Genomic DNA, 13,216 nt, shown 5'->3' on the forward strand with positions numbered 1-13,216 from the left:
AGCCTTTCTTTCTGGATCTTTATTTAGGAAGTTTCGACCTGTAGCGCAGGGGTTTTTAAGTCATGTTTACAACCCAGATGCACTGCGCACTATGACATTTTGCAGCTGGGTACTGACCCAGACCTCTCAGAGTCTGGCATGGCTGGAATGATGGGGTTGTGGGGGTCATGGGAGAGGGGATGGGGGAGTTGCTCAGCAAGCTGTATCTTCAGAGTCTGAGAATGAAACTGCCAGGGCCTGGCCTGGGTCACTGCTCTGCCTCTCTGCTGCTCTGCTGCTCTGCTGCTCTGCCCTCTTCGCCACTCTTCCAAACCACACAGGCTCTCATGTTCCCAATAGGCGGACAGACCTGGGCCTCAGGTGCCATGGACTCAAGATGAGATTCCATCTGTCATGGCCCGGGGGCTGGGGCCTGAGAGAAAGGAGGCGGCCGCTGTTCTGACCCGTGGAGCCCACTTTCTGCAGCACCCCGTCTTTTCCTAGAGCCTCCCCAGCGCCCTCTCTTCCTTAGCCTCCTCGGGTCTCTGGGTTCTCCCCGCAAGAAACCACTCAAGAACCCATGGCGCTGCGCTCCTGCACGGATGCCTGGGCAGCCGCCCGCACAAACCGCCTGGAACCGTCCAACCGAAGTCTGCCCAAGGGGGCCCGTGACCTTCCGGAGCCCACGGGATTCGGGGCGCCCACCCCCACCCCCATCCCTGGGAAATGTCACTTCTGCTAGTTCTGCCCTCAGCTCGGGGCGATGGCTTGGGAAGGGTGGGCCTTCCTCACTTTCTGATGGCGCTGCTTCTGCTTTGGGTTTTTTCAGTCTCCTCGAAGCTACTAGGAAGCTTCATGCTTACGTCTTTGTATGGGACGTGCTTTCCTTTCTCTTGTGTGCATAAATAACTTCATTGTTAAGCATATGAAATTTCAGGACACTGAAAAATTATTTTCCAAGGAGGTTAGAAACATTTTAAACATACCAGTTGAGTGGATGAATTCTCCTTGCTCCAGATTCTCACCACCACATGGAGTGGTCAGTCATTTTAATTTTAGTCTTTCTCATAGGCACACGGAGTAACGGACCCTCATCCTTGGAGAATGCATTCTAAAATGCCCTCCAATGGACACTTGCCACTGCATCGAATATACTATGCTTTTCCTTTTCATTCTTAATGTACATTTATGCAACATCGATATTTGACTTATTCTCTTACATTTATCCTTAGAGAAATAATTTTTACGGCATTTCTTTGGCATATATGCATTGATAGCTTCACTACTTTTGCATCTGGCAGTTAGTATTAGATAAAATATGGGTTAAGCCAGGCACTGGTGGCTCACGCCTGTAATCCTAGCTACTCAGGAGGCTGAGATCTGAGGAGCATGGTTCAAAGCCAGCCCAGGCAGGAAATAAACCAAGAGAAAACCGAAAGCGCTGTAGCTCAAGTGGTAGAGTTCTAGCTTCCAGTTGAAGAGCTGAGGAACAGAGCTCAGGCCCAGAGTTCAAGCCCCACGACCAACCAAAACAAAAAAAAATGGGTTAACTGAACACTAGCAATACCATTAATCAATATATCAAAGAGGTATGGACTCCTGGACAGTTTGTGTATGTTTGTCGGAATGCTAAAGAAAGGAATGCCTATGTTCTTGGCAGGTTGGAACAGGACAGGCAAATTTTCATCATGCAGCTCATAATAGCATGTAATATTTGTATTTGGAATTGTGCATGTAATGTATTTAGAAGTCAGTTGATCACAGGTATCTGAATTGATAGAAACCAGAATGACAAAGCTGGATGCTGGTGGCTCATGCCTGTTATCCTAGCTACTCAGGAAGATGAGCTATGAGGATAACAGTTCCAAGTCTGCTGTGGTATGAGAGTACTTGAGACTGTTATCTCCAATTAACCACCAGAAAACCAGAAGTGGAGCTGTGGCTCAAAGTGGTAGAGTGCTATTCTTGAGCAGAAAAGCTCAGGGACAGTGCCCAGGCCCTGATTTCGGGACAATGCCCAGGCCCTGATTTCAAGCCCCACAATAAACCAAAACCCAAACCCAAACAGATAACGGGCTGAATGCTGCCTCTATTTGGATTTAATTTATATTTATCTAGTGAATATGGATATTAAGCATCACTTTATATGATTATTACACTTTTCTGATCTTTTTTTTTGCTCATATTTGTCATTGCTTTTTTTGTGTTTGTTATAATTGACTTATTCTGGTTTCAAGTCCACCTTCCTAGCATGTTACAAATATTTTTTCTAAAATTGTGTCTTGTTTACCTTTCCAATTTCTTTTTAAAATGATTATTGTAAAGGTGATATACAGAGGGGTTATTGTTACATAAGTCAGGTAACCTCTTGACATAAGCAGTGTCACCTCTTTCTCCCAATTTTTCCCTCCTGAGCCGCCACCTCTCAATTTGTAGTGTTGATTGTCAATATAGTGTCTAGTGAGATACTCACTAGAGTATCATTGTTCCATTTGTTCACCCTTTGTCCCACCATTTCTGTGCTTTTCCAAGTTCTTGTAAGTTTTATGAAGCCTAATGGTCATTTTCCTTTCTTTTCTTTTCTTTCTTTCTTTTTATTTATTTTTTTGTTGGTCATGGGACTTGAACTCTGGGCCTGGGCGCTGTCCCTGTGCTCTTCAGTTCAAGGTTAGCACTCTACTGCTTGAGCCACAGTGCTACTTCCAGCTTTCAGGCTGGCTTTGAACTGTGATCCTTGGATCTCAGCCTCCTAAGAAACTAGGATTACAGGCATGAGCCACCAGTGTCCAGCTCATTTTGCTTTATTTTATAGCTCACTTTTATCTGTTGTTCTGAGAATTTGTTACCTTCCTCAAAGTAGCAAAATTTGTTACATTTTCTCCCAGGAATTGTGTGATTTTAGGTTTTATATTTAGGCTAATAAGATATTTTAGTTAATTTTGGTACAATAGAAGTATTCATACAAGTTGTTTTTATATGCATAGCTAGTTTTTCAGAAAAAAACTATTATTTTCAAGTGTGAAGGTGGAATTGTAACTCCGGGCCTCACACTCACTCAGATACATTGCTTTTGGTTGTCCTTTTACCACTTATGCCATGCCTCTAACCCAACTTTTTTCTAGTTTCTGAGTCAGGCAGACTTTTCTGCCCAGACAATTTTAAACCTCTATCCTCTGGATCTTGACCTCCTGAGTAACTAGGATTATAGATATGAGAACAAGTGTGCAGTGGAATTGTACTTCTTCTCACTTGAAAGTCCACAGATGGATATTGGATATGAAACTGATACTAGAAACCTGTGCCATATATCTGTCTCTACAGACATTAGGTCTTGACCCCGATAATTGCTGCGACTCTGGTCAACAAAGAGAAGTAGATGTGAAGAAAGAAAAGAATTCATTTTGGGCTCAATGAAAGCCCTTGCTTAGTTTAGAAGCTATTTCCCCCCTAAAGCAGCAGATTCAGGGTTCCATGGAGAAGGGCACAGGCAGGGCAAAGACAGAGGTGATGCCCAGCAAAGACAAAGCACTGGCTCTGTGCTTCCTGCTGGCTTCAGGGTTTGGGGATAGTTTTTTGCTATATTTCAAGGATGAGGTGTCATGGACAATGATTGGGTGTGTTTTTAAATCCTCTCCTTTGTGTGTGTGTGTGTGTGTGTGCGCACACAAGAGTGCCAATACTGGGCTTGAGCATGGAGCCTAAACTCAGGGCCTGGGTGTTTTTCTTCAGTTTTTTCATTCAAGGTGGCATTGTACCTCATGAGCCACACCTCCACTTCTGGATTTTGACTGGTTAATTGGAAATAAGAGTCTCATGGACTTTCCTGCCCAGATTGACTTCAACTTGGGATCCTCAGATCTCAGGCTCCTGAGTAGCTGGAATTATATGCATGAGCCAGTGGCACTCAGTTAAAATCTTTCCCACTGTTAAAAGAACCTCTATTACAAAATGACACAATGCCTGGAGGACATATCAATAATTTGAGTAGGAGAGAAGTGGAAACTCAGACTCAAGGATGGAAGGAGTGAGCAAAAGTTGTTTACTATTCATGAAAGTTCATTCTATTGAACTTTATTGTTTTGTTTGAAATACTTCATAGTTAAACATTGATAAATAGGAGAAGTTCGCCGTAAGACCTTTTAGGCTCTTCCTCAGGGCCAAGAAGAAGAAGAGAATTTCGGCGAATTTGAAAGCTCCTAACAATGGCCACACATTTACTAGATGACTAGAGGCTGGCTTCCAAGCACAGGCAATCTTGGGAACAGAGCCACACGGTATGAACACCATGCTTAACAGTGGGTTCCCAAACCAGAGGAAAGCTGTAATTTAGCTAAGGAACCAACAGTATTCTGAAGGTTCTACTGTTTGTGAGCTCAGGAAGAGGCAAGGAGAGGGTCTTACAGGGAGGTGGTACTCCTTGGCCCACACAATTGGATGTCCCCATGGTCAGTGCCAGTGTAGTTTGTGCTCCCCTTTACGTGGCTGGCACTGGTTTTGGCCACACCACTTCCCCACATCCTTCCTGAAGGGGCCTCTTTTCCTCTCTCACTTCCTACATTCTCTCCCCACTCTTAACTTGTGCCCCAGGGGGGGAAAAACATATTATTTTCTTTGCTTAACTACACAAACATATGACTGCAAGAAATTTCTTTTGAAATCCTTAGTACATTGGATAATTCTGGCCAATCCTGCTTGTTAACCAGTTAAACCCCAGACTATAATAAGATACAATTCACGTGGTCTCAGAGAAGGCTAAGCATCTTCACCTAAGCTCAGCATCTTCACCTCCATCCAGGAGAATTGAGGAATGGCTTTGTGTAAGTTTCATTTTCCTTGGCAATCCCAATTACTTTATGAAAGATCATGATTATACTGGACCTACAATGAGAAAGCAGATGTTGGAAGAAAGTAAGGGATTAATCAAGGTCATAAAATTAGCAGAAATCAAAAAATGAAATTAGATCTTGAGGTTCCTATTCCTTGCTTTGTTTATTGAAGTATTTAAAATTCTCAAAGGATTTCTGCATGTGTTCAGTCCTCATAAAGATCTTGTGAGTGTGGAAGAGTAAACTTTAGTCTATGTTTAATGGGAATGAAGTAGCTGAAGCTAATGACTTGGCCAAGGTCAACGGGTGGATTAGGGTGGGAATCAGGGCCAGAAGCCACATCCTCACTTTCCTCCACTCAGGCGATGTTCCCAGAATTGTGCTCCTTCCAGATTCACCGTCAGAGGACAAGACCATTACCTCTCTAGCAGTGCCCAGAGGAAAAGCTCACAGGCCTGGGAAGTGGCATTCAAAGGTGACATAACACAGGAAATGACTCAAATAACTGGAGCACAGGATGGCAGGGAACCCCACCCTGAGGCCAGACAACCAGCCACAACCTTGTGTGTTTGTGTGAACATTCACAAGAGTTCCCTCCGCAGATTCTCTTCGCTCTAAACTTGTCATTTGGGATTGAAGCAAAATATTTTTTTCTGACAGATTTAATTAGAAACCTTTAACATGGCTCCTTGACAAGCAAGTGTTTGTCAGTCCTGCACATTTTCAGATGCTCCCCCATGCTCTAGAGGAGGCCATTCCTTCCCAATACAAATACACTCATGGAAGAAGTGAAATCAGGGAACACCAAGAGGAAATAAGAGGAATGAAGCTGAGAGTCTTTGACTCTCACCTGTAATCTTAGCTACGTAGGGGACTGAGATCTGGAGGCCTATAGTTCAAGGCTAGCCCCTAGGAAGAACACTCTGCAAGACATCACCACCAGTTAACCAGGAAAAGTTGGGCTGGAGGTTGGACTCAAGTGGTAAAGAACCAGCTTATCAAGCATGAAGTTGAGTTCAATTCCTAGGACCACCATGAAAAAATGAAAAGGAATAATTAAATAAATAAAATGGAAGAGTAAAACTATTCTATATAGGCATTATATCAAATTCCCTTCATGGATGACCTAATTGAATCCACAAAGCGTTCTGTAAGGTAGATGTCCTTCCCACACCACTTTGCAGATGAACAAACCAAGGTAGTTTCTCTATAGTCAAAGAGCTGGCAAAGTGGGAGAATCAAGATAGTTTTGGGGTCAGTGGCACTGGGCGTTGAACTTAGGACTATGCTCTTATTATCCAGACTCTCTAAATTTTAAGCTATGCCTCTAGCTCTTTTTGCTTTAAGTTATTTATGTGGTTTATTTTCCCTCTGGGGCCTGGCCTAGGCTCAGGATCCTCCTACTTCTGCCTCCAATATAGATGGGATTACAGACACTAACCACCACACTAACCTTGGTGGTGGAGATAGTGATCTCACTTTATGGAAGAATAGCCTTGAACCAAAATTCTACTGATCTCTGCTTCCCAGGTAGTTGGGATTATAGGCCTGAGCCACCACCCTATACGTTGACTCTAAATCTTAACTTTATATAATTATTATATAAGTTGTGGTTATGGTTTTTATCAAAAGGCAAAGAATTCCAGAGCCCCTATAAGGTGAAACTACTACTTCTATTCCTAATAATCAAAATTTATATTGCTAAATCATGTATTAGGTGCAAGTTCTTTCATTTCATCCTCGGCAGCAGTTCTACGAGACAGATCATTTTATTCAATTTCCAAATTCATAGTGATTAATCAACTTATTCAGCATCACACAGTAGAACTTTCATTTTCATCCAGGAGTTTTAATTAGGATACGGTTCATTTTTCAACATATAAACATGTCAAAAGAGAATCTATGGCCAGTCAGAAGCAAGCTTACAGATTTGGAAGTTACTCATTGAGGAGTGTTGTGCTTTTTTGCTTTTTGTTTTTTGCAACATCTGCTGGTGCAGATGCCTCCTAACAGAGGTGATGGATGGATGGAGGCCTGAGAGGGCCTAGCTGTCTGCATGGCAGGGAGCTATGTGAGGATGGGTAATGGACAGTCAGGGCTGCAGGCTGTGTGGGTTTCCCTGTGAGCACCTCTAGCCAGCTGCCTCCCAGAGGCCCATGCAGGTTCAGGTTTGTTTCTCTCCTCTGCATCCACGGGGGGGGGGGGAGATATGGAGATTGGGGCAGCCAAGGGATGGGATGCTGAAGTTCTGGGGGTCCCACTGGCTTTTTGGAGGGGACAGGTAGAAGGCTCTGGGAAATTGGTTCGTATTGCTTGTTTCTTTCCATGTTGAGAAGCACTGGGTTTGGCACAATATTGAATGGGTCTCTTGGCTCTGCAAATGTGATGTCAAACCTGCTGCTGCAGAAGAGAGTGCTGAAAGAGGAGCAAGCACCTGCCCATCCTCACATAGACACGAGTCCTCTGTGGTCAGGATGAGAATGCCAACTGGGGTGGTCATGGACAGTCCATTTCTCTTGGAACTGGGGAGTGTGAAATCCAAGAAGAGAGATGACAAGTGGGAAGTGGCCCTAAAGTCATGTTCAATGGAGGCTTGAGCCATTTGTGAGTCAAGCAGAAGCTTCCTAAAGCCACAGTAGATGTATCTACTCTTTAAATTCTATCTTTAACTGTTCTAGAAATTCTATTTTGTCATGAGCAAATAGTCACAATGCTTCCACATAGCTACTAGGGGAACACAGTATTGAATATGGTGAAAGCACATCATTCAGAATTAAGAAGCTCTGATTTCAACTTAAGTCTTCTGAACCTTGTTTTCAGTAACAGAATTATGACTATAATCACACTGGGCTTTATATGGTTGGGATGAAATCAGATATTACATATCAAGGGATAAGGATATTTTTAAGTGAAAATGAGAAAATCTGAACAAATAGCAAAATCCACTAAGTGTCTATAAAAGAAAGATTAGATGAAGTTCTCTCAGTCATCCATTCATCCAGTGTTCTGACTAGACCACTAATGTGACTACGTCAGCAGAAACAGGTACAGAAAGATCCTCCTCTCCTGACAAGATCTGTCTGGCACAGCCTGCACTTTTTCCAAGACGTATATTCTGGATCACATGAATATGTCTTAGCAGATACTAGGAAATACAGAATAATTCTCTTAAAAATGCCCTGATCCAAAGGGCCCTTTCTTTCTGGCTCTGCCAAATGAAGGGTAAATGTTGTTTACCTTGAGAGGGAAAACATTCAACTTCTCTTCAAAGGTATCAAAGGAAAAATGGAAGGAAAGGTGGCTGTGAACTTTATGTTGATCAAGTCCACCTGTCCAACATTTCATTGGAGACTTACTTCACACCTGTAACCACTGGAACTCTCTATCAACACCTGCTCACAGAGGGGAACACATCTACCTTCCATTCACAACTCCCCTGCCCCCCTACACACACACACAATTAGGTCACTCAAAAACAAAGAAACAAAGTAATAACTTTCAAAAAGAATCTCTGCATCAAGGCTGCAGGAGACCAGGGACCAGAGGTGTGCGTGATGGCCGGCCCCTCTGCAGGGGCAGTGTGATTCCCAGCCTTAGGTGACTGGGAGGCTGAATCCCTGGGTCTGGCCCAGTGCCTGAGGCTGGGTGCGGGATTAGAGAGGGATGTTAGGGAAGGCCTAACCTAAGGGCCAGGCCAAGGGCAGTCCTAGTGCCCTGGAGGTCATGAACTTGTCAATGATCCAGATTACCTGTGGACTCTAGAGGCCTCTCTCACAGCCCCCCTCCCCTGGTTTACAGCCCACCCCCACCCCCAGATCTTTTCCTCCACCTCCACGCAGGCCTCGCCCAGTAGGCAGAGTCGAGGTGAAGATGGCCGGGTTGATAGCCTTCATTGAACCTGAAGTTTCTTGATGTCAAGTTTGTCCTTCATAGGTGACCTCAGGGTCGCCGTGTCTGGGAAATGGAAGCACCCAGTGTTGACTAATAGAGACAAATTTGACATCAAGAAACTTCGGGATGGAGGCTTGTCTAAGCCGCTGGTCATGGTCTATGGAAACCACAGTCAAGGATATAAGAAAGAACATAGAGAAGATCATCACTTAGGCCAGCAATTCTGGCCTAGAGGAACTCTGTGAAACAAACTCTGTAGAGGAACTGGATGGCACCATGCTCCTGTGGCTCAACCAGCAGAGAGCGAAAGGGAACCAACCCCGCGAGTGAGCCAATTGGTGCCACAAGGGCAGTTCTATGCTTTAGCAATGGGTGGTGAGTTTAACCCTTCTGCTGGTTGGTTAACCCATTTTAAGCAGAGGCAGGGCATTCATTAGTGAGATTAATGTTAGAAATGAAACATTAAATGGAGATGATGCTGCTGTGAAAGATTTCTATAACAACTTTCGGCATTTTATTGAACGGGAGGATTTGCAGCCTGAACAGATGTGCAATGCCGCTGAAACTGAGCTCTTTTCCAAGTGCCCACTTGCCAAGCCTTCAAAGGTAAATGCACTGTCCATGAGCACAGGTCATTGGAAAAGTCACTGACATATGGTGGGCAGAGTGAAGAAACCTCCATCTTTCGTGTCAACCTTAAACCTGTCAGTCTCTTATTTCAGCCAAAGAGGTGCCTGGATAGATGGACCTTTCCATTTTCCAGCTATGGTTTGGTAAGATTTTTGTGCCAGAGGTTCAAGCGTACTTAAGATCCAGAGACTTGCAGGAAAAGGCTGGGCTGTTTCAAATAATTCACCAGTACATTCAACAGAAAATATCCTAATGTCAGATGATGGCCAAATATTTGCCATCCAACATGGCTTCACTGATTTGGCTTCTGGATCAGGGAGTCATAGCAATGATGAAGAGAAACTATCATGCAGGTCTTCTCCAGAACAACCTGGAAGAAGGCAAGGCCCTGAAATCACTTCAGAAGAAGCTAACTCTGTTGGAGGCACTTGATGAAGTAGCAAGCCTGTGACCATCAGCACAGCTTGGAAGCAGATTCTCCCCACCATAGAGGAGAAAGAATAATAGGACTTGGATGAAGATATTTCTGTGACTTCTGTGACTGCCATCTTACAGCATACCAGAGGACTGGAAAGCCTTATTCCTGAGAACATTGAAAAATGTCTTGAAGATGACAGTACCGAGCCAGGTATGAAGTATTAAGCAACAATGAAATCATCAGGAGAGCACAAGGCCAGACAGATAAATCCTGTGAAAATGAGGAGGAGGAGGAAATAGAATTAGTTCCAGAGACACATATATTACGCAGTTTCCTTCCAGTGGACTGAAAATGTATTAGATTATCTAAAACAACAAGGTGATATGATTCTACCTGATAGGCTGGTCATATGTAAACTTCAAGTCACCATCAGAAATAAACAGAAGAGGACAAACGAGTCAACAATGATACTTCAATATTATCATCGTTCTGGTAATTGTATATACTTTTATTTGGGGTGCGAGTTCTCAAGATGCAGTCCTGTGAAATATATCTGAAGTAGTTTAAGAGCTGTGTGTTTCATTCCTTTATTTGAACAGTTAGTCAGAAACTGATTCTGTACATAAATTACATGTGTGTATATTTATTTTGCTAAATCAGCAGTCAATCCCTCTGTAACAGCAATATCCCTCAGATTCTCTAGCAAAAGTTAGAGATAGCTAGGTGCTGATGGCTCTCTGCGGTTGGAATCCTAGCTATTCAGGAGACTGCAATCTGGGAAGACTGCAGTTTAAAGCCAGACCAAGCAGAAAAATCAAGTGACTATCTTTCTAGCTAACTGGCAGACAAGCTGGACTAGAAATATGGTTCAATTAGCAGAGTGCCAAGTGTGAACACAAAAACCAAATGAGAGAATGAGGCCCTGGGTTCAAGCTTGGTATACCAGAACAAATAAAGCACAGTGAGCAGATTGAGCACTTTCCTGAAGTCTTTTGCTTGAATTTTGAAGGCTGCTACAGCCTTGTGCTAGTCATCTTAAATGGTTGTTTTGTGCCTGTTTAGGCTGACAAGATTGGAAAGATATTTATTGTTAGATTTTAAATGACCATAATAATTGCACATGAAATTATAACCTATGAAGTATTAAATAATTTTATAAGTCATACTTCCATTTTCTTACATTGGTGTGGGTGGCAAGGAGTGGAGATAATTCTGGAAATGCAGAAAGCATATTAAATTAAAGGAATTAGAGGCCATTGGAAAGTTGATATGTAAAAGGTATTCTCTTCAATTCATATGTAGGAAACAGTTAACCTGGGAACTTTAAAGTTTACTTGTCTAAATTGAATAAATAGGTTTGTGTTAATTTAGTTTTAAGTTGGGTAGCAGTATAGAATTATTTATTCATCTGATTATAGCATAGGTTCCGTAATGTTACATGTAAAGGTATGTTATATTTAGGGATAGCTTCGGATTTAGAAAAGTATTAAGGATTTTGTTTATTTACGGAATAATATTTAGACACAATCTATAATTTGAAACATTTTGCCATAACAATAAGGTTTTTGTTATTTTAAATAAAGCCTATATTTGTATCCTACTGGCAAGTGCCAGTGAGATGGAAATTCCATTGTTTATTGCTCTGACACTTCTGAAATGATTACTTCTTCTAATATAAGCTAGAATTTTCACAAATTTTCTTTAATTTTATTATTCAAGATATGGAAATATTTTGCAAAAGTTAAAATATTTATAATTAAAAATAATCATCACAAGATATTTCATTTGGATGACTCTCTTTTTCTTTTTCAACTCAATTCATTTAATTGGAAAATTGCTAATCATAGAAACTTGATGCTTAATTATCTTCAGAACATATTGCTCTCCACGTAAGTTTTACACCTAAGTGTTAATTATTCCTAGCAAATACTTTTCCCTCCTATAAAAGTAGGATGTTTCTTAGCTTAATTTTTAATATTTCTGTTCTTTCTATGTTTGGCACATGGTTGAGTTCTCCAGGGAAAAAGAACCAATGTGGAGACAGAAGCAGTGTAGAATTATCTATACTGTACATATCTGTACATATACAAACTGCCTCTTACAAGGAGAGCCAGGAAAGCTGGTGGTAGCGTTTGAAGGCCTGAGACACAGTCAATAGTGTAAAATTTATTCTGAGTCTGAAGGCTTCATAATCAGGACTCTTCAAGGAAGGAGAAGAAGAATTCTTTAGAATAAACAGACAGGAAAAAAAGAAAAAGTCATCCTTCCTCCATTTTTGGGTCACATATTAAAGGAAAGACCATGAAAACAACAGCAACAACTAACTGGGTTGTCAGCTGTTTTCTCACACAGAAATTGAATTGTGTTCTAGAAAAGACAGCAAGGAAGCAGGGGTATTTGCTTTATCATGTTCAATTTTTTAAAAATTGGTGGTGACACAGTGAAATTCTTTTCATTGGTGAGTCCCCACCACACACACACACACACACACACACACACACACACACACAACTAACAATTATAAATTCCTTCCTCCCTTTTCCTTATTCAAGCTTAAAATATTACCAGTATTAATTTCAGTGCTCTGCCTGGATATTAATTCACAAACCACACTGACTGGGACCATTATTCATAGTCAAACCAAACAGTCGCACAAATAGCTCGCTGGAAGTCAACTGAATTATGATTATGTACTTTCTCCTGAGCCAGGAGAGAAGAGTTCCAACCATCCAACTATGCAAGTTTGAGGTGCATGTTGGGGAATTATTATTTGAACAAATAAACAGAATTTATCCAAAGAGGCACAAGATTTACAGAGAAAGTATGTTTGAGTATGTAGAGATTTGTTTATTTTGTCTTTTCTGATAAGTACAAGATAGGCATTGTTCAAGATTTATTGTACTGATATATAGATGTGTTGGATTAAAACCCCTTTGCACACTACTTTATTTTATTAAAAAATAGTCAAGCACAGAAACTGGAGTTGTTTCAGAACTTTGGTCCTCTGGACTGTATGTCAATTCACAAATAATAAACCTAGGATTTTTCAAGAAAAGAAGTCAAATATATTCATTTTCCCAGGCAAAATAAGGTCTTCATGAACTGCTATCTGATTTTTGAGGGCACCCCCAAGATGAAGGGGCTTCTCTGTTTTGGGTTGGTTATGACTTCAAGTCAGAAGTGGCCTTAGGCCTGCTTGTTTCATGCACTAGCTTCCAAAGCTGTGCGTTGCTCTCACTTCCTTGGTCAGTGACAAAAGGAAAGGAGCATGGTGACCTGGCCTGAAGCTGAAAAGACCTCCCCCTCCTCCTCCTCCTCCTCTTCTTCTTCTTCCTCTTCCTCCTCCTCCTCTTGCTCCCCTCCTCCTCCTCCTCCTCCTCCTTCTCCTCCTCCTCCTCCTTCTTCTTCTTCTTCTCCTCCTTCTTCTTCCTCTTCTTCCTCCTCTTGTTCCTGTTCCTCCTCCTCCTCTCCT

General features: G+C 42.1%; 1 pseudogene; it reads left to right on the forward strand.

The window, feature by feature from the left end:
• The first annotated feature begins 559 nt into the window (after nucleotides 1-559).
• LOC105995902 overlaps nucleotides 560-13,216 on the forward strand; it is a 56,836-nt pseudogene continuing 44,179 nt past the window's right edge.

The sequence above is a fragment of the Dipodomys ordii genome, unplaced genomic scaffold (genome assembly GCF_000151885.1).
Source record: "Dipodomys ordii isolate 6190 unplaced genomic scaffold, Dord_2.0 Scaffold123, whole genome shotgun sequence".
In the NCBI taxonomy this organism is placed as follows: domain Eukaryota; kingdom Metazoa; phylum Chordata; class Mammalia; order Rodentia; family Heteromyidae; genus Dipodomys; species Dipodomys ordii.